Here is a 22,943-nt window from a genome sequence, read left to right on the forward strand (position 1 = left end):
TAATAAACATTACCTTGTAGTATTTAAAGCTAGATTCTACATACAGATTGTTTCAAGAACAGTGTCAAAAGTCAAAAACCAAAAAGACAGTCCCCAACCCAAGTTTTGGACCCAAAGCTCAGAAACTTTACAAGAAAGCAAACTTTAATATTTTTAAAATATAGTGGAACTCTTAGCAGGAATGGTTTCTACAAAGTCATGACCAGTTAATTAAGTGTAATCTATGCCAGTAATCTCCAGTGTGGTGCCTATGGTTATATCTTCCCAATATATATTTTTTGATGCCCCAAATATCTTTTTCTTAAAATGTTTTCAGTTTGTCAAACTTGGCCTACTAAACTTGTTGTCTTATGTAATGTTTTTCTCATTGACTGGAATTCCTTGGTTGATTATGGGGAAAATATCCTCCAGTTATTCTCCTTTTCCCACAGTTATATGCATTAACAATAGTTGCTATGAGATTTTACTGGATAATTTTATATGAATCTGGATTGAAGTGTCACTATGGAGTTGCGTTGTCTTCATGGAACTTCTCTACTTCTTGCAGCTTCATAACTACTAAGACAGTGACTGACCCGTCTTTTTTATATAATCAAGAATGACCACAAAATGTAGGATTACATATAGGGAAAAGTAAAAGTTAGATAATATATTTGCATATGCAAATTAGCTTAATTGATCCTGCTTGCCTCTACAGGGATTTTTCATTACAAACTGGAGTGCTACATTGTTCAGCTCATACTGAGTAATTTAGTAACTAATGAGACCAGTTTGCACTAATTTGCATATGATAAATGAGCTTAATTGCAGTAAATAACTTGGAGGCATAATTACTTAATTTTCCTGTGTTGCACGGCTTTTAAGTTCACGTATGAACAACTTATGATAATTCTGCATGTTTAAATGGGTTGCTTTTCAAATTTCTTAAATCAAAAGGCATACCTTAGAATTTTATATTGTAAAACAATTGAGAGTAAAATTTACAGTATTACCACTTAAAATGTAGACATTATGAAGTGTTGGGTTTTTAAGTAGTAAAACATTATAACCATGCCAACAAATACATATCTGCCAAAAGTTTAGATCTCAGTAGTGCTAAACTGTTATTAATGTCAATACAAGTTTGTATCTAAATGCTTGTTGCTCAACTCATATGACTGTGGGGAAGAGAAGCATGTTTTCAGAAACAATTTTTTAAAAATTATAAAATAAGCTAGGTAGACATTTACAATCTTATCAATACTGTTTGATGATTTATTGTGAAGCAGCCATAGTTAACAGCACATGAGAGATGTTTGCATGGTGTAGGAAAGGCAATCACAACACAAGCAAGGAAAATAGCAGTGCGGTTAAGTAATGGTTACTGTGCAGGAAAACGTAGGCCTGCAATAGCAGAAACTATGAGAGCTATTCCTGCTGATGTCAGGAAAGCCTTGGATAGTTTGCTGAGAGATCCATGATTGATTTTTTTCTTGTATTTTTTTCTTCATAAATAGAAGTGTGAGAGCCTCAATCCTGGATCCACAGTATGGGACAGGCAGATAATTTTTACCCTTTCCCCCCATTTTGTTGTTCTGACATGAAACAGACACAAAGTATCTATTAATTACACTATTGGCAAGATTGCAGAGAAACCCATACATTAGCTGCATGTTTTGCCAAACTGGATAGATAGCAGTCTGCAGGCCTCTAATCTTCTAGTTGGGACAGCAATGCAATGAGAAAGGCCTCTTCTCATAGGCTGCCATTCTAGATGAATCAGAGCCTTTATGAGGTTGTCATTTACAAAGGAAAACGCTAAGCAAAACTTGGAAGCCCTAACTATAAACTGTGTAGCATCATCACATCTTGTTAGGTACATGATACATTTGCCCATTATGTTCATGCTATTTATTGATATTTAAGATTTGAGATTTTTTTTGAGTCTATGGCACCAAGTATTCCTAGGCCCCTTCCGCACATGCAGAATAATGCACATTCAATCCACTTTCATAATTGTTTGCTAGTGGATTTTGCTATTCTGCACATCTGCAAAGCGCATTGAAAGTGGATTGAAAGTACATTATTCTGCACGTGCGGAAGGGGCCCTAGATCGTCTTCACCCAAGTACAAACCAAGTTCAGTCATGCTTATATTCAGAAGTCAAATGTGACTGAGCATGACTCCAGAACAATATGGCAATAAGCCCTATTTAATTTGTGTGTGTATGGCAATAAATTCTGAAATTTTGTTCATTTTCCAGAATTTTCAGAATGTGATGGGAAGGAAGGAAAACCAAACCAAGGAGAAAGGGAATGAGTGTTACTTCTACACTTGAGAGCTGTAGTTTGGGAAGGGGGGGGGTATTCTTTTATGTTGCTTACAGGCAACCAACCATTCATAGAAAATAATGGTATTACTGAAGTTTAAGAAGCTTATAGGCTGGAGTTCTTAATTTTATGGTGAAATCCTGAGCAGAATTTATATGATTCTAAGCATACTGAAGTTAGGGTTGCCAGCTCTGGGTTGTGAAATTATTAAAAGATTTGTGGGGCACAGCTCAGTGGGGTATCATGCCATATAGTCCAATCTCTTTTTCTCCAAATAAACTTATCTCAGTAGTTTAAAGATTGTTCGTAATTCGAGGAAATTTAACTGGTCAGTGTACTTTGAAGGGTACATTTTTGCTGAGGTTTGTCCTGCAAGAGTCCTTTTGGGGAATCTTCTATGGGTTGCTCTACTATTTCAGCATTGACTAACTTTTTGAGGCAAACACAACTTTTCAAAAATTATAAAGCTCAACATAAAGAAATCATGCATTCCAGTTTGTCGCGATTGGCTCAAGTAAAGAACATTTCAAAGTCTCTCCCCGCCTCCCCCGAGACTCAGTATCCTGGCAGTTGCTGTCCAGGATAGATATATTAAGTGGAGGCTGTAGGGAGTTTTTTTTTCTCCAAAAGAAGCAAGCCTCAAATTGTTTTGCAATTGAAGCTTGCAGCAACACATTTAAACCTGCATTTTACAGAGCAACTATGGTACATGTAGTTTCGTTTAATAAAGAAATATTTGATCTGAGCAGGATACTGAATACCATAGCGTGTCATTTCATTCCTGAGAAAGTATTTGAAGAAAATGACATATCTCAGCACTGTTTGTTGACCATTTTGTTGTCACCTGCTGAGTATTGTCATTTCCATAGCCAGTGGGCTGTATTGAATCAGACACAAGGAATAGGTCATTAATAAAAATGGGGGAATTTCTGCAGCTTGTAGAGGTTGGAGAGGGATTGTTTTATCCCCTGCTACATCAACAAAACTGTGTTTAATGGAGACTGCATTCAACTGTGATTTGAGGCTCTAAGCTTTATTTTCAGCTGATGTAAAATGACTTTAAACATAGATAACATAAAATAGTGCATTGTTTTCTCAAAAGGAGGGTCCTGTATTTGATATAAATTCATGAAATTGATGATGATTAAAGTATCTGTGTACTTAGAGCTTTTCTTTCTTATAAGATTAATTTAAGTGGATTAAAAAAACTTATAAAACCCTTTCAGTTTAAAAGTGAAACCATTGTGTGTGTGATTATTCTGTTAAAATACCATTTGTTTGTAGTCTGAGGATATTAGTGATCACTTAAATTAAAAATTGCAATCAGTTCATTCATTTCCATTAGAAAGACAGTTTTTAGCTTACATTTGACAGTGGTGTCCAGTTTTCAGTTACCATTTGAGTAATTTATTTGCTTAAATGATGGAGCATATTTGTTTACTCAGTAGGTTGTAATTTGTATTTTTATTTGCTTTGGGCTTTTGATAATATGTATAATTTCTATATGTTGGCATGGCATTTCTTGTTTTCAGATTTGTAACTTGCTTTTCAGCAGACATTCTCAAATCAAAAATAAAATACAACATGTAATGGAAGGAATATTATGAGTTTTTACGAGGCTGAAACTTCCCACAGGCAGAGGACTGTGAATGATCCTGAGAGTTAAGGGAGTTAAGGAACAGGGAGATCCAAAACAAGAGGCCAAAGGAAGGGTGTAAAATAGGTAGTGGTCTCAGGAAACCAAATAAGGATTGGTTGACAAAGAAGATATAGGCCTTTTCCACACGGTCAAAATATCCCGGGGTGACTGAGAAAAACATCCCAGTTCAACTGTGAATTCCACATAGCTCCTGGTGCAAATGTGAGCCTGCTCTGGTTCTGCCCCGCTATATTTCCCTTACCCCGGGATATTCAAAAATTGCCAGTTTGGCAGTTCTTTTAAAAAATCATGGGGTGACCCCACTGCCGTGCCGTGCAAACACCACGGAATATTTTCCCTGCCTCGCCACTTTCCCACTTGGGGAGGGGGGAGATCTGTTCCCTCTGTCTTTAGAGCCAGCAAGGCATGGATTGGGTAGGAAGGAGAAAGCTGGGGGAGGGGGCGTTCCCTTTGTCTTTAGAGCCGGTGAGGCATGGATCGGGTAGGAAGGGGAAAGTTTGGGGGAGAGCTGTACACTCTGTCTTTAGAGCCAGCAAGGCATGGATCGGGTAGGAAGGGGAAAGCTGGAGAGGGAGAGCTGTTCCCTCTGTCTTTTGTCAATGGGGTAAATACAAAAGACCCAGGACATGCGGAACAAACTGGAGTATTACCTTCCGAACTTACCTTGGCTCCTGGGAAGAAGTGGGGAGCTGTGCGGAAACAGAAACTGGGATAAAATAGCCTTGGTGTGCGATCCTGTGTCTACCCCGGTGTAATTGTGCCGTGCGGAAACAGGCTTAGTGAATAATGAAGTAAGAAAGAGGCTAATTTGGGAGCTCTCTAGCTAGAACAAGGAAACCCCATTGTATATGAACTTAGGAAATAGAGCGGGGAAGAGGAGAAGACTAGGTTAGCTATTCAAAAGGAAGTAGGATAAATGAACAGGAACAAAAAGATATTACTGTATTAATATACTTAGAACATGGTCTTTCAATAAAACGTATGAGATAAATTTATACCTGAACTGTTTAGCTAGTATTTAGTTTTACAATGTATTTTATTAAACTTTACATTATTGGAGGGAGGAAGGGAAGGGAGAAGAGAGAGCTTACCCAGAGTTTTCATCTCGTTGAGCAAATATGTTGCAAAGATTTCCCTGTCTTTCCACAAGAGATTAAGGATTTTTATTCTTAACAAATCATGCTGTCAAGGAGTAACAAGAGTACAGGATGAGACTTTATATGATGAAAAATTCCAAGGTAACAAACACAAACCGAATAGGCAAACACAATTATGTTTTAGATTTCACATTTGTTCTCTGACCACTTGAACACATATAGACATTAAAAATCCTTGCCTGAGATTCCTTTATTGTGCCAGTACACTGTAAACACTATATTTATAAAATCTGGGTTAATATTAATTGTGGGCATATGCATCTTAAAGAACAGATTCTGGCCACCTGCTGGGGTCCAGAAATCAAGAGTGTTAGTAGCTCTTTTTGCCATGATTGGTTTGTCTCAATTGAACTGCTTGAATAAAGGCAAGTTTGTAATCATAGCAATGTTGCCATACCTATGCTTGAAGACAGAGCAGACATGTTTATTTTTCCAGCATGCAGATGATGTATGAGGATAGAGAATTGCTTTCTACACTGCATAAACAGCAGTTCCTCCTTTGAGTGGCTGTGGTTCCTTGTTTAATACTTGTGAATGGCAATAGCATTTGAAAAGGCACCTCAGTCCAGCCCCTGTAATACCAGCAGAGAAGAAACAGAGGCCTGATGAGATCCTGCAGAGGACATTTGTCTGCCATCTTCCTCCTACTGATAGCTCTGGTCATACAAAATGTATGGCTTACATAGAGTGGAATCCTATACCTTTTTCAGTATAAAGAACACAGGAGATGTGGGAATTGATATGCCACATCTTTCTGGACCTTTTGTTGGGAGGAATGCCACTGGGGTCCTAATGCTTGCCTCCCTCCCTTTCCAATTCTCCTTTAAGGCTAAAGAATCGTAAGAAGCACCGGCTTCAAACCATTATCCTTCGCAATGTTAAACAAAGCACTTTCAGAAAAGTAAATGCTCTGGATGGCTTATAGCAACACTTTTGTTTTTCTACAGTTGTGCCTGCCATTTTGTAGACTGCCGTGGGAAACAAAATGGCAGGAGCAATTGTAGAAAAGTGGAAGTGTTGCTATAAGCTGTCTGGAGAACCAAAAATGCTCTTTTCCGAAAGTGCTCTGTTTAACATTGTGAAGGGTAATGATTTGAGTGAAGCTGGTGCTTCAGTACGATTCTGTAGCCTTACAAGAGAACAGAGACCTTTTTACAATGTGGAGACATGTTCGTTCAGTTCTGCTGAAGAACACGCAACCTCACTGTCTTCTTTATGCTGAAAAAGGTAGAGGTAGTATTAATTGTAGTCAGTGGGCTTAAGAAAGCTGTGTGTAACTTTGTTTATGATTGTTTTGACAATGTTGGGTGGATCCTACCCATATCCCACCATTCCACTGAGCAAAGTTTCAGACCTTCTTCTGGCCTAAGAAGCCATTCACCCATTAACAGATTTTTCCATTGGATAAAGCCTCCTAAGGTTGAAGGAAGACTCCTTTGAGGTTGGTTGAATTTGCCCCATTATTATCTTCTATCTACCCACCTGTCACTTAATGGACTATATTTACAGGGCATGTAGATTGCCATAAAGTCATGTGTTTTGTATTAATAAACTTTTCACATAAAGGAGGAGACAGATTCTTGCTATTTCACTGATAACTGTTCACTCTCTAGAATTATTCTGATAGCTTCCAGGAATGTTAGTTTCCATTAGATTCCAAAACTCTGTCTCTGCCCAGCTCATTTTGAAACTTGCAGAATGCAAGCAGTGGAGTAGCTGTTTGGTGGGTTCTTGATGGCTCCTCAAGTAACACTAATATTTTGAATTCCATTTTCCTATGTAAAAACGACAGAGACATTTGTGATTTATTATAAACTCATTCTAAATGTTACTGAACTATTTTTAAGTATGCAGAATTTGTATATGTTAATGGAAAATTTAATGAATGGAATTTTCTTCTCAATGAGTGTGTGATAGGGAGGGTGTTTACTATGTAAGACCAAAATTTTCGTTATCATCAGCATTGTCATGGTTGTTTCATCTGTCATAATTTCATTGTGTTCCATTGTTCTATTTTACTGGTAGAGTGAGTATATGTGGTAGAGTGAGTATATGTGTGGAGTCACGTGCAGATTGAAGCCTAGGATTGCCAGTTTTTAAACTGGTCTCTCTATTTGAAAATTAGGACTGGAATTCAAGAGAATGCGTTTAGAGCTCATTACAGAAGCATATGGTGGGAAAATGGCACCCAGAGACAGCCATTCTCCGGATCCCCCCCTTGCTATGCCAGGGGTCGGGGCTCAGGGGACAGGGCCCCACCCCAAGCCCTGCCCACCAGAACTCGCCCCTCTCCTGGCTCCCAATCGGCAGCTGGCAGTCCCTTTTGCCCTCCCCTCTGGGGAGAGCAGAAGCAACTGAAAGGCTCTGTCCTTGGCTCCTTTGCTTTTATAAGCACAGGAGCAGGGCTTGGGGACAGGACCCCACCCCCATGAACCCTGCCCCTGGCATAGCAGGTGGGCACCTGGAGAACGGCTGTCTCTGATTTTGCACCCCCCCTCACGTGACCAGATTAATGGTGCCCGGGGACAGAGGATATCCCCCGTCCCTAGGCAGATACGCCACTGGCTCATTAGAATGTCCATGGCACTGTGGTGACTGTGGCAAAGAGATCTTATTTCTCTGCTGCTATTGCAGCAGATAATGTACAACCAAATTAGTTGGTCAAGGTATGGATGTAGACATGATCTGTGAAAACCACCCCCTATGCTCTACACTCTTGTCCATCCTGGTTGCTAAAACCACATAAGGATTACATTAATGAAACCTAGATGTCTATCATGAATCAATCACTGACTTACAGCCCAATCCATAGCTCTAGGCAGACGGGGATGGGGACACTGCTGCGCGACCACAGCAGGGCTTTCTCCAGAGGGCTTTCTGGTGGCAAGGTGTCAGAAAGCCCTCCATAGTGTTTACTGGATTTATGTCACCTGAAAGGGTGGCATTTGTCCAAGCTTCAAGCTGTGACATAATTGGTCACAAAGCCGGGGTGGAAGCCATCTAATGATGGTTCCACCCCCAGGCATGCCTTTCTTTCCCAACAGGTTTGGCAGTGGTGCAGGAGCACTGAAGTGGTGCCCAGCACTGCATTAGGCACAGGACCATGGTGTCCACCCACCGGCATGTTTACCCCTTTGCTGGGGTAAGTGCTCCAAGCAAGACAAATTTGCTGGCATGGGCCGCACTGCCTACCAAGTCCATTTGCCTGCCCCTTCTGCATTGGGCTGTTAGGGATCCTTTTCTCAGCTGCTCATAGAGGTGATTATCCATTTAAAAAAAATTGCTGCAGAAAAATGATATGGTCAGTTATTGCCCAGTCTCTAATTTGTACTTTCACATAGAAAGAGTATTGGCAGAACAACTCCAGAGCTTCTTAGATGACTTATCTGCTCACGATCTTTTCAGTTTGCTTTTAGGATGGACTATGAGATGGAGACTGTACTAGTAACTTTAGTTTATGATCTCTGTTTGACTGCTGAGAAGGGCAATGCTTCTTTGTTGTGCTTATTATATTTATCAGCAGCATCTGATACTGTGGATCATGCCATTTAGTTAAAACATTTGGAGGTAGGTTGTTGAGACATTTGAGAGCCAGCATGGTGTAGTGCTTAAGAGCAATAGATTCTAATCTGGAGAACTGGGTTTGACTGCCCCCTCCTCCACATAAAGTAACCTTGGGCTAGTCAAAGTTCTCTCAGAACTTTCTCATCCCCACCTACTTCACAATGTTGTGGGGAGAGGAAGGGATGGAGTTTGTAAGCTGCTTTGAGACTCCTTACATTTGAGAAAAGGGGGGCATAAATCCAAACTACTCCTCCTCCTTTATATCAAAGTACATGCTTTTGAGTGGTTTAAGTCATTTCTTTTAAATCAGACTCAGAGGGTTACTGGGGAGATCAGTTGTCATCAGTGTGGGATTTATACTGTGGGATTCAGACCTATCTATATGCTTTTCAGTCCCTACGTAAAGTTCTTAGAATAAATCATTTGCACCTTTGGAATTGGGTGACATCAATATTCTGATGCCATCCAGTTCTATATTTCTTTATCCAACTTATTTGTGTTATTCAGGGGTGTGCCGGCCACAGGGACAGGGGGGGTCAAATGACTCCGAGCACACCAGGTTTTTTTTTTGCAAAATTGACCCACCCCCTCCTTCCCCATGCCGACCCAGGATCATTTGACTCCCCTGTTCCTATGGGTGGTGCGTGGCACCCATCCAAGCCACCTCCTTCCCCCCAGGCCCTTAGGGGTGGGGCTAGGAGGTGTAAGCGGCTCGGACGTACACCACGATGGCAGGTTGCCACCTGGGCCGCCTGCTGCAGCACCCTGCCACCCTCGACTTCCTGCAGGCCAACTTTTGCAGGAGGCAGCCTGCAGGGAGGCGTGGGGGAAGCTCAGATGGGCGCCGCAGCAGCATGTCAGTCCAGGAGCCAGCCTACTGCTCTGGTTCCCATCCGAGCTGCCCCCGCCCCCAAACGCCAACCCCAAGCATGGAAGGGCACGGAGGTGGGGGATGTGGGGCTGGGGGAGTGCCTGGAGCAGGGGTTGTTCCCAGGTGCCATTTCCCCCTCGATACTCCTCTGGTGTTGTGTTAGAGGGTTTGTGGCAATGCATGAATGTTTTAATGGCTAAGAGTGAACAAGCTGAAACTGAATTCTGACAAGATGAGGGTAATATTGGTTGGGAAAGCTGAGGTCCTGGAGGACAGTGCTTCCCACACTTGATGGGACTCAGTGACTATTGCTAATTCTGCTGTGCTAACTCTGCTAATTCTGCAAGTTGCAAGCAAAATATTAGGAGCAAAAACTATCAGAACCCAGCCACAGAGCAGGGAAAACCCACATCAGCCAGCCTATTAAGTATTTTTGACCCAACACTGGAAAATCAAGTTAATTCAGCAGCATTAACAACACAATGCTTTCTACTTTATTTAAATAAGCCCAGAAAGTTGCTCTCTACCTTCATTCAACTGATCCGACTATATAGTTCAAATACTATCAGGAGCTAGATAGAGTGTATGTATTACACTCATTCTTCAGACACTCCATTGGTAATCTATCAGTTATCAGGTTCAGTTCAAGGTACTGATTATTAACCATAAAATTCTTGGACAGACATATATGCAATACCTGTTTTGCTAAGTTCCACTGCAACAGCTTTGCTCATCTGAGCAAAGCTTCCTGAAGGTGCCACTGTGCAATTGACAGTTTCCCATATAGGTAGTGTTGCCAAGCCCGTCCTGGCCACAAGTGGGGGGATGAGGGTCAGGTTGCCAAATCCAGGTTGAAAAACTGGACTTTTAGGGATGGAGTCTGGGGACAATAGGGACCTCAGTGGGGCACAATGTCATGGAGTCTGCCCTCCAGATCATCCACTTTCTCTAGATAAGGTTATATCTGTAGTCTGGAGAATATCTGCAGTCCGGGGGGGGGGGGGTTCCAAAGCCTTACCCAGGGACTGGCATCCCTATGTACAAGCACCTTTTGATTTGAGCCCCCCTCTTGTGGAATGGCCTCCTTGAAGAGATTGGGAAGGCTTCCAAACTGTCATTCGATTGCAGGGGTCGGCAACCTTTACCACCCAAAGAGCCATTTGGACCCATTTTCCACGGCCCCGAAGATCTACTGAGCCGAAGAGGCTGCCTCTGGTTTGGCCCCTCCACTCACCTTTCCTTCCAGCGCTGCTCTGGAGGGCTGGAGGGACATGCCCACGCTACCGTCCAACCTTCAGGCCACGTGGAGTCGCAATATAAGGCTAAAAGAGCCGCATGCAGCTCCAGAGCCGCAGGTTGCAGACCCCTGTTCTATTGCATTGTTTTTTGGATATCTTAAGCTGACTTATTACGTTGTTTACATTGTGTTACTTGAGTCTTGGATTAAAAAGGTGGGCTATAAGTAACTTGTACTTTTCATATCAGTTTGCAGCAAATCCCAAACTGCCATATAAAGTTCAAACTGCCTGCTTCCATATTTTAAACCTCTTTTAAAGTGGTAGGACCTTTTTGCTGGCAAGTCTGTAACTTAGTGCAGCCTATTAATGGAGGAGGGGAAATAGGAAGTCCAAAGCTTTCAGAGGGGAAATTAAGAAACTATCTAAAACATTAAGGGAAAGTATCCTGGCTGTAAATTGGTAGTGGTAGTGGTCCTTGTTTTCCTGTTGGAAATGGGAATGATCTGTTTGTTTTGTGATCCTTATCTGGGTAGAACAGGCTACCTACTTAAAGTACCAGACCCACAAGATTGCAGGTCTAGCCCCAGCTCATATAGTTATTCTAATAGAACATAAAGGTTAATTGAAAGTGAGTCTTGGTTTTTTGGCTGAGATCCAGCAAGCTACTTTAGGCATAGCTAAGGGCTTGTTTAAGCCCAGCTGAGTTTTTGTCTTTTATAAAAACAACTGACCCTCATGCCATATAACTGAGTGTTTTTTAAACTTCCATTAGCCTCAAAAGTAGTCTGATATGCCATTGATCCTTGGGAAAAACAATCCAAAACCTCTTTGGCATATGGAAGTCGTGGTCTTGTATTTTTTTTTTTTAGATCTGAACCTCCAGTTGCACATGAAAATATAATTAATTTCTAACTCATTAAGTTTCGTTTGCAAGTCTTTTTGCAGTTTTAGAATTCCCTTTGAAAAGTATATTTGCATTCCAATTTCTAGGTGTCCAGGTGTGTCCAAAATTTGCATATATAAATTTCTCGCATAGTTATTCAAGATTAAAATAGTTTAAGATTTAAAATGTTGTGGGTGATAGAACAGGCATTTGTGCTCAAAACACATTTTTCATTTTTACTGCACCTGCAAATCACCTGTGCTGAATTAATTGAAAACAGTTACATTCTTCAAGCTATATGGATGTGACATCAAGAAACATGGATCTTATTCCATAGTGAGAGGGAAGTACCTGTGGTCTCAGATATGTGGCTAGAGGGCATCAGATAATTGACACATAGCAGACAGACAATCCGGTTTATCAACAAAGCCAGCAGTAGGGCTAGAGAAGTCAAGCTGATGTGCAGATGTGACAGATAACAATCTCATCCAGAGATTCTAGAACATATGGAACCTGCATCTGCTCATGCCGCTCCAGCAGTTGGCTTCCAACCTTGAGCAGCTTCTGCAGAACTAACATACTGCAAACTGAATGTGATAGATACACTTTCTGAAAATGTAAACTAGCCTTTCATAACATTTATATTAATACTTCTGAAAGGACCATATGGATGGAAACATGAGCATCCAGAATTCATGGATGTATTCTGTTTAGTTGTGAAGCAATCAGTTGCAACTTCATTGAATGACACCATTTGTAAAATATCAGAAGGCATCAATCACGCCAGAAATAAGTAGTACCCTACGAAAAGTGAGGTAGGCAAGAAGAGCTGGTGAATGAATTGGACTAACTCGGCATACTGTTGTTGCCAGCCAATGTGAACCTTGGCTGTTAAAAATTGGTAAAATTGGTGAACTGGTATCACCTTAAGAAATCAATATCTTATACAAATGTTTATGCTCTTTGCAGTCAAAACCAAAGGTTTTTTAATGGAGAATTCTGAAGCAGACTACCTGCTAATTGCTAGGTTTCTTTACGTCCTGTAATTCTGCCTGAAAACAAATATGTCCTTTAAAAAGCTGAAATGTTCCAGACAGAGATGCCAGTCAGTCCCAGATACTCAAAAATTACCTATCGCTATACTGCTGTTGTATCAACTGAACCTGTAACCCAGAGACACTGACAATCTTCTTCCTTTATCCATAGGAATTTGGAGGTAGCAATTTTCTAGCTAAGGGTTTTCACTGTAATTTAACAAACAAGCACTTTAGAGTGAAAATGTTAACGTTTAAAATTAGCAAGTTCAACACTTTCTGCAGATACTTGTGTTTTTTTGAGGTTTGTTGGTCTGTAAACAGAGGAAGGAAAAGTACATTTTATTTGTAATGTAGTAATTGCTAGGTGCAAAACATACAGGGGAAAATTGGGGCAAGCAACAGCACCTGCTCATATATATAAATCCTTCTTTTTCTCTGCCAAAGAGAGCCCCATAAGCTTCCTTTGACACATCATGTACTGTTTCTGAAATCTGAAGTTGAACTTTTTTCCTAAGAAATCACTGAGAGAACAGAAGGATTGAGGGAAATGTGAAGTCAGGGGAACACTGAGTAATGTGCCATATAGCAGCGTTTTGGTATTATTTGGTCTTACAGCAGAAGTCTGCTGCCAGAAGTAGAAAAAACATTGAGGTCATTTCTGATAACCTTGAAATAGATCCTCAGGGATGTTTCCTTATTATTTTAGCTTTTTAGAAAGTACAGAGGGATCTTCACTTCCGAGAATATTTATGGCAGGCAAAGGTCTTGGGTCAAGTTCTTGAATTGGCTGTATTCCAAATGCTGTACAGTGTATCATTGATTGCATTTCCTTTTTATTCAATTTACAGCAAACCACAAGAACAACATGGCTTCAGATGCACAAACATTTACTCATGAGTAAAGTACATTAAATTAAATTGAACTAGAGAGTAAATATGTTTAGCACAGGAAACCTTTGTATCTATAGATGGATGCAACATGATTACACTGTACATAAACTATGCGTGGATACTCTTCATTGAGGTCAATCTACTAAGTTTTTTTTTTAAATCTCTGCAGATTATACTGGTATCTCAAACCTCTTAAGAAAGCTGGATGTTACAACACTAGAAACATTTATTTAAAAAAATATCTCTGTCAAAACTCTACAGAGAGAATGTTAAATTTCTGGTTAAAGGACAATTGATATATGAAACACTAAAATATATTCTCACATAACTAATGAATTTCTGTCATAGCTAATGAATTTTCTGTGGCTATCCCCCCCCCCCCCATGCCTACCAACCTTACTTTTGTTGAAACTATGAGATTTTCTTCCATGAAATTTACCACAAAGGAATGAATATGATTGTAAACTTTCCTGTAAGTATCACAATGATATTTATAAAATAAAAAGTTTTTAATCAAAAAAATTTCAGCTTTTATGGTTTGTAGTATAGAAATTATTTACCTTGGATTTTTAATTATGTGCTTCAACTAGATATTTATGAATTGGTTGCCTGGAGCAGATTTTTGGAAAGGCAACATATAGAAAATAAAAAAAAATATTTGATTTCCTATTATATTTCAAAAATGATTTTTTAAGTACAGAGAGCTTTCATATCCCTGTGTGTGAGCTGAATTTGCCAAGTATTAATTCAGTTGTAGGCAAATACATTTTCAACAAATCATCCTATTTTGCCCACAGCATTTTCTTTACATATATATTAGACATATCCAAGGTTTTATAAAATGGTTCTAGGTATTATATGCTGATGTCCAACCAGATAAATGTCAAAGCTGAAGTGCATTTGGCCCTGTGGTACATTTATCAGGCTGGTAGAAGACCCAGTTTGGTTACCTTATATCCATGCATCAAAATCTCCCTAAATATGTTGATTTATATTGCCGAACTTATGCATAAGAACATAAGAACATAAGAACAAGCCAGCTGGATCAGACCAGAGTCCATCTAGTCCAGCTCTCTGCTACTCGCAGTGGCCCACCAGGTGCCTTTGGGAGTTCACATGTAGGATGTGAAAGCAATGGCCTTCTGCGGCTGTTGCTCCCGAGCACCTGGACTGTTAAGGCATTTGCAATCTCAGATCAAAGAGGATCAAGATTGGTAGCCATAAATTGACTTCTCCTCCATAAATCTGTCCAAGCCCCTTTTAAAGCTATCCAGGTTAGTGGCCATCACCACCTCCTGTGGCAGCATATTCCAAACACCAATCACACGTTGCGTGAAGAAGTGTTTCCTTTTATTAGTTCTAATTCTTCCCCCCAGCATTTTCAATGAATGCCCCCTGGTTCTAGTATTGTGAGAAAGAGAGAAAAATTTCTCTCTGTCAACATTTTCTACCCCATGCATAATTTTATAGACTTCAATCATATCCCCCCTCAGACGTCTCCTCTCCAAACTAAAGAGTCCCAAACGCTGCAGCCTTTCCTCATAAGGAAGGTGCTCCAGTCCCTCAATCATCCTTGTTGCCCTTCTCTGCACTTTTTCTATCTCTTCAATATCCTTTTTGAGATGTGGTGACCAGAACTGAACACAGTACTCCAAGTGTGGTCGCACCACGGCTTTATATAAGGGCATGACAATCTTTGCAGTTTTATTATCAATTCCTTTCCTGATTATCCCCAGCATAGAGTTTGCCTTTTTCACAGCTGCCATACATTGAGTTGACATTCCCATGGAACTATCAATTAAGACGCCCAAATCCCTTTCCTGGTCTGTGACTGATAGCACTGACCCCTGTAGCGTGTATGTGAAGTTTGGATTTTTTGCCCCTATGTGCATCACTTTGCATTTTGCTACATTGAACTGCATTTGCCATTTCTGAGCCCACTCACCTAATTTATCAAGGTCCGCTTGGAGCTGCTCGCAATCCTTTGTGGTTCTCACCACCCTACATAATTTGGTATCATCTGCAAACTTGGCCACCACGCTACCCACCCCTACTTCCAGGTCATTTATGAATAGGTTAAAGAGCACTGGTCCCAAAACGGATCCTTGGGGGACACCACTCCCCACATCTCTCCATTGTGAGAATTTCCCATTTACTCCCACTCTTTGCTTCCTGTTTCTCAACCAGTTTTTAATCCATAGGAGGACTTCCCCTCTTATTCCTTCATTGCTGAGTTTTCTCAATAGTCTCTGGTGAGGAACTTTGTCAAAAGCCTTTTGGAAATCCAAGTAGACAATGTCCACTGGTTCCCCCTTATCCACATGCCTATTTACATCCTCAAAGAACTCTAGTAAGTTTGTAAGACAGGATTTGCCTCTGCAAAAGCCATGATGACTCTTTCTCAGCAGGTCTTGCTTTTGTACATGTTTTATAATTTTATCTTTAATGACAGATTCTACTAATTTACCAGGAACAGATACCAAACTGACTGGCCTGTAATTTCCCGGGTCCCCCCTAGATCCTTTCTTAAAGATTGGTGTGACATTGGCCATCTTCCAGTCTTCAGGGATGGAGCCTGATTTCAAGGATAAGTTGCATTCAAGGATAAGTTGCATTTCAAGCATCCCTGACAGTGTACTTTTTGTATTATGTACCCTGTACCTATTGAGTTCTTACAGTCCAATCTGGGGGGGGGGGGGAGGAGTGGATTCACTTTAGGAGGCGGCACAGACTTGTGCCAACATGTTTGCCCCCTTCACCAGCTCAAGGTGCAAATATGCCAGCAGCCACCCTTCAGCCTTTCTGTCGCAGAAGCCAGAAGTCCCAGGAAGGGCAAAGTATAGATATAATTAAATAATTGTATTAAATTTGCTTTTATTGTAAATCTTATAATCATTTTAATTTATGTTGTGTGAGACACTGACTCAAGTATATTTTAAATAAGAGCATGCCATGTAAATGTATTAAATGAATGACTGATAGTGTGCCAGGGAACAGAGACATCTGAGCAGGTTCAGAGCCTTGTCTGAATGTATCTCACACTTCTGTGAACTTCAGGAAACCCAGGTTTGGTGTGTAGTAAAAGTGAAGATTTCCCATCCCCAAATGTAGTCCCTGACATCCATCAGTCAAGGATTTCAGTTCTATCCCTACCCAATGAGAACAATCAAACAGGCAACATGCTTGGGGGAATCTGGCACTTTTGAGCTTCAGTTCAGTTAGTTAAATTTGTGTTGTTGTTTTTTTTTATTTTCTTGAGTATTAAAGTTGGCATAGGTACAAAATGTTCCAGGTATGAGTATTTATTTGCTTTTCTGTCTCTGTTTTCTGCAAAGGTTTATTTAGTAATCTAACAACATCAAATGGAGTTCATTTCCAAGGCTGCAGCTGAATTACTGCAGATTACACTGTTATAAATGGCAGAAGAAGGGACCCTTTCCCTGTGCTGTAATGTTGTCAGGGCCCTGAGGCTGTTGGCTTAGTTCATGATGTATTGTACTGCTAACGTTTCAACTCTCTCAGGGGATCACTGGTCCTACTATAAGGTCAGGAGTTAACTACTTGTATTTTAGCTGGGTACCACTATCAATACGGCTCCTATGGAAACCTTACTTGACGTCATTTTTTTTATCCTTGCTACTGTAGCCAAGCTTTAGTAAAAGTCAATAAGAACATTAGACTGTTGTCTGTATTATTACTTGCCACTTCCTGCCAGCAATCTAACCATTCATTAGCAGAGAGTTTTGGAAATCTCACTTGATTATTTATGCAGTCAATAGCAAGGCTTGTCTGCATTCATAATTGTTTGATTTTATGGCCCCTTCTTTAAACAAACATCGTCTATGGTAATGTGATGCCCTGATAGATGGGAAAGGTTTTGTCTGTGAATATCATTTAGATAATTAAAAATGACAGATGAAATCGCCTGCTGTCTTGACCTGTACTTTGTTCCCTCAGTGATTCTGAAGAGATGCTGATTGCTGTCAATCAAAACCCATTGGAGGTTTGTAAATTCTAGCTGCGGTGAACTCTGACCCTCTGTGTTGTTCTGAAATAGATAATAACCTTGAAATTATATTAGAATTTAAAAACTCCTTCACCAGTGGGGCATACTATATATACTTTTTAAAACAGAGGATGACTAACTAATGTCATTGTTTACTTCATAAATTCAGGAGCAGGAATGTACACATAACATTTTAGTGCAGAGAACTGTCTTATATAAAAAATCAGAATGAATTATTTTTGTGCTTTCATATTCCATTTCATTGAAATATTACCATATTTTCATAATTTATTTTCTATTATTCGGCGATATCCGTTTATTAACTAATTATATCACTGATATGGTTGTCTTTTGGAATTCTAGAACTAGTGGACACTTATGTTAATAACACTAATATGTTCAAGAACCCTCCTACCTCACCCCCCACCCCCACACACACATCTACACCAAAAAAAAGGTTGGTATTTCTTGTAGAAAAGTTCTAAAGCAGTGGTCGGCAACCTTTACCGCCCAAAGAGCCATTTGGACCCATTTTCCATGGCCCCAAAGATCTACTGAGCCAGAGAGGTGGCTCTTCATGGAGCTGCCTCTGATTTGGCGCCTCCACTCACCTTTCCTTCCAGCGCTGGGAGGCAGCAGCGCCGGACAGGGAAACCCCCTCTGCCTGCTGCCTGCTCCGTGGGGCAGAGGGGGAATGGCGGCTGCTCTGGAGGGATATGCCCACGCTACCCTCTGACATCAAGGGGTCGGAGGGCAGTGTGGGCGTGTCCCTCCAGCCCTCCAGAGCAGCGCTGGAAGGAGAGGTGAGTGGAGGGGACGTGAAAAGCTGCGCCCTCACGCACAGAACCGCGTCCCGTTTGGCCCCTCCACTCACCTTTCCTTCCAGCGCTACTCTGGAGGGCTGGAGGGACACGCCCATGCTACCCTCCGACCTCCAGACCACGTGGAGCCGCAGTATAAGGCTGAAAGAGCCGCATGCGGCTCCAGAGCTGTGGGCTGCAGACCCCTGTTTTAAAGAAACTTATAAGACTAAAACCCTGGGTCAACATGTACATGAGTGAGATTACATGAGTGAATTTTCAAGGAGGATTTTTTGTGCATTGTATAGAACTGTGCAGAAATCATATTTTGGGGGTGTTTCCCAAAGCACATGATTCTATAAAAAAGTAAATGTAAACAATTTACTTTTTAGGAAAGCTTAGAAATTTTAGGATATACCTTCTTTATGAAAAGCTGGAAGAGAATGGATGGATGGATGGATGGATGGATGGATGGATGGATGGATGGATGGATGGATGGATGGATGGATGGATGGATGGATGGATGGATGGATGGATGGATGGATGGATGGATGGATGGATGGATGGATGGATGTCATGACAAAATATGCCTATGAGAAACAGGAAATAGGACATTACAATCTGTTGTTCGTTTTGGGTGGCATGAAATGTGATAGGGCAAGGACAGGTCACTTGAGAGTAAAGGTGATTAGATGTATGAGGTCTGTTTACCTTCCTGGATCCTTTCTCAACTGTAGTTACCCTGATATATTTGTCATCAGCCCTTCAGGTCTAAGTGTGCTGATAAAAAGTACTATATCTGTTCAAGGTAAAAATAGCTCTTATCCAGAATATGTATTGGGATATGATCCTAAATATTTATATCCCACTTTATCTCCTTGGATTCAGGGCAGCTAATAAAGCAATACTAGTTGCAAGAATACAGAAGCATAGAACAGTCCATAAATGAGATTAAAATGCTGAGATAGATGAAGATTTATACTGGCTAAAGGTAATTTATATGTCATAGTCCTATGGCATATTGGATTTCGATAGATATCCCAATTTTGTTGCTAATGAGATTCCAAATGTAAGTGTAGCAACTTACTTACAGAGACCAGAATTTAGTGGGAGAGCTGCTGACTTTCATGTAGACAATCTGAGATAAGATGGTGAAGAACCCAAAGCAACCCCATGAGTTTCATTCTAGAGAGAGGATTTGAACTTGGGATTTCCAACTAAATCTGAACTACACCATGACATTCTGGCAAATTACTGTCTCAGATCCACAAGCCCACAGGAATGTTGCAATTCTGAAATGCTGATCTGAGGAACATAAATATGAGTAACCTGAGTCTTCCCTCACCTTTTGATCAGCGCTTATTTTATTAGGTCCAAATTGATATTGTTTTAAAGCCAGTGATAAACTTCCAATGATTTAATGAAATTCAAAAAACATTACTTTGCCATGCTGGTCTTGTGACTTTTTGGGACATGGGATCTCCAACATTGGCCCATTTCCCTAGCTGACACATTTCTCTGTCATTCCCTGCTCAAAGTCATGAGAGGCATCCTATCTGCTTATATCTGTCCTGTGATCCACTTCTTCTATTTGTGTATGTTGGAAATATTAGTTGACACTATTAAATTGTTAACTTGAGTTTATTTTAATTAAAATTGTTTCTGTTCAGTTTGGTTAAAAGATAAAAGCATTTATACAAAAGCAACTTTGGGGCCGTATCTTAAACTTTTGTCTCGGAGTAGGGAAATCTCTACTGCTGAATCTTGCTTTTTAATACAAGTTTAAGTTTGGATTTATGAGCATATTTTTTAAAGAAATGTCTCTGTTGCAAGTAGGTTAATTTTACCAATTTGAAGCAAACGATAATTTATAATATCTTGTCTATAAATGTATCCTTGGTTTAAATTAAGTGCTGATTTTGGTAAGATTTGTAGTGCAAATGTAGCAGAGTAAATCTATAAAATATTGCAAGTAATTTGCCTTTGATGGAACCCATCCATTTTAGGTTCCCCTCCCTCTTTGGCTGCACCGCTGTTCTCAAACTGGAGGAATATACTATGTGACTACACTTTCGCCATTCTGCAGGTCTAAAGCTGTTCAGGCATGTTGAAAATGTGTACAACTGTACATCTATGAGTTCAACAGTTTACTTTTCTTTAATTTAACAGTACCCTGAAGGTGGTTATTTGACTACAATATGAAAATGATTTGTAAAAATAAAGGCACTGATTACAAGGCTCCCAGACTGTCCCACTGTGACAATTAGCTCCCAATTGTTAAGCCATTTATTTATTAGAGCATTAAGAGCTGCCACTGTTTTGACTTATGACTTAAAGTGGGTTATTACCGAGATTGTTTATGAACACAAAGCACCCACAATAAAATGTTTTGTTGGGCAGGAATAACCACATGCTTCAAATTAATTGAGTCACCTCTGCAGAGAGGTATTAAAAAGTATACTAAGAAACTCCATGACAAATCAAATAAAAATTTAGTCAGGAATTTTTCAGACTTCAAATAGGTTATACTAGTGAGAACAAATGAACATTTGTCGAATGTAGAAGCTGCAAGGTACAGGAACAAAGTAAAAAACAAGCCATTATTGCAAGAGTAGTCTTAGGTCTCGACCCTTGAATCAATAAATGGACTCTGGATTGTTGATCAGCAGAGTTTATTGGAAAGTAACAAAGTACCCAGCTTGTAAAAAGCAAGTTCTGACAAACCTGGCTTTTGCTATCCCCTTTGTTCAGAAATAATCCCCCCTCCTGTTTTCCCAAAGAATATGAGAGTTACTTCAGAGCCGAGGTGCCCCAAGGTTGGCAACAGATAGAAATAAAGCCACCTGGCTTCTTACCCCCATAGAGCAACGGAAACATCCTGTTTCCCATGGGAGCAGAAGGTATCAAGGGTAAGCCTAGTTATCTACCAAGCATGTGAAACCTAAAGCAGAGATCAAGGAAAGAATGTTGAACCTATTGTAAACTGTGACTATAATGCCATCAGATTTAATTTATATGTATGTTAGAAAATGCCAAAGAATCCAACATGGTCATATTTGACTTCAAAAGAGGAAGCTTCTCTGAAGCGAGAAATCTGGTAAGAAGGGAGTTGCAAGGATCAGCTAAAATGGTCAAACCTCTAGAAAAGGTTTGGGGATTACTCAGAACCTCAGTACTAAAGGCTTAGTTAGAATGTTTGCCAGAGGTCAGGAACAGTAATAGAAAGTCTAAGAGGTCACCGTCATGACTAACAAGCAGGATGGGAGAAAAAGTGAAAAAGGCTTCCTTCAGAAATTGGAAAGTTTTTCCAAACGAGGTAGACAAAAAGCACAAACTTACATAAAATAAATTCAAGTGGACAATTAGGGATTCAAAAGGGGATTTGGGGGAACATATTGCTGAAAACATCAATACCAACAATAAAGAATTCTTTAAATACATCAGGAGTAGGAAAGTGATCAATGGATAATATACAAATGGAGCAATGAAAGAATATACAGTTAAAGGCTCTTAAATTTACATTCAATTTTAGTCTCAAAGAGAATTTCTATAAGAGGACATATCATTGGAATTTGTCACCAGAAAAATGGTTAAAATGTATTTAAAAATTCCAAATGTATGTTAGAAATTTGAACATTATGAAGCTAAAAAAATAAGTACAGATTCATCAAATTACTGTTCAATCCAGAGCCCAGTTTGGGGCCAGGAGCCCAGTGCCCTGGCCCTCAGATTTATGCCATCCATTTGGGTGATATAAGTTCAACAGAGGGCTTTCTGGTGGCAGGGGTTCATTTGTTTTTTTACCTTTCCTGCGCCTTCTGAAAGCCCTGTGGAGGTGGCAGAGCTGTGCAGTAGCAGCACCCTCCCTGGCTGCCCAGGCCTCTGGATTGGACTGGAAGCCTGCCAAGACAGAGACAACAAGGAGGAGTATTGAAATAGCAGCCAACACAGTTTGTGCTGTTTAAGGCCCTGGTGCTTCCCCTGCCACTTCTTATCAACCTGGTCAAGTTAATGGGTGAGGGAAACAAAGCTGCAAAGAAGCCTGAGATTCCTCCAGAGTCTCATGAGACAGCTAGCTCTTGAGAGGCCTGGTGCACACTGTTTTCATAAGAGACTTAGAGTAAGGACAATTGACTTGACTCTCTCTCCAGGCTGTACAAGAGAGATTCAGTGGAGAGGAGAAGGAGCCCAGTGCTACAAACCCCCTCAAGTTTCCAGTTCTTAGACTTTGCAAGCCCCAAGCAGGGTGGACAAGGTCACAATGGATAAGGGTGCTTCTGAGGCCAGAAGCAGGGACCCATTGAACCCTCTCTTGCTCAATGGAAAAAAATGTTTTCTTGAAAAAAAATTAAATGTTGGGCCACAGAATATTTCTTTGTCAGTGCGTGGTAGTGACCTTTCATTATATCTATAACGTTAATACTTTAAAAAGTATACCTGGGGTTATTGCATTCATATTTGAGTTTTTGACTAGCTTTTAATGGGTAAAGTATTTCCTTTAAAGTTTCTAATATTTTTAACATCTTAT

General features: G+C 40.3%; 1 protein-coding gene across 14 annotated transcripts in view; it reads left to right on the forward strand.

The window, feature by feature from the left end:
• NPAS3 (neuronal PAS domain protein 3) overlaps window positions 1–22,943 on the forward strand; it is an 875,259-nt gene that overhangs the window by 418,400 nt on the left and 433,916 nt on the right. The gene's annotated exons all lie outside the window — the stretch shown is intronic.

This window comes from Sphaerodactylus townsendi, linkage group LG02 (assembly GCF_021028975.2).
Source record: "Sphaerodactylus townsendi isolate TG3544 linkage group LG02, MPM_Stown_v2.3, whole genome shotgun sequence".
NCBI classification, from domain to species: Eukaryota; Metazoa; Chordata; class Lepidosauria; order Squamata; family Sphaerodactylidae; genus Sphaerodactylus; species Sphaerodactylus townsendi.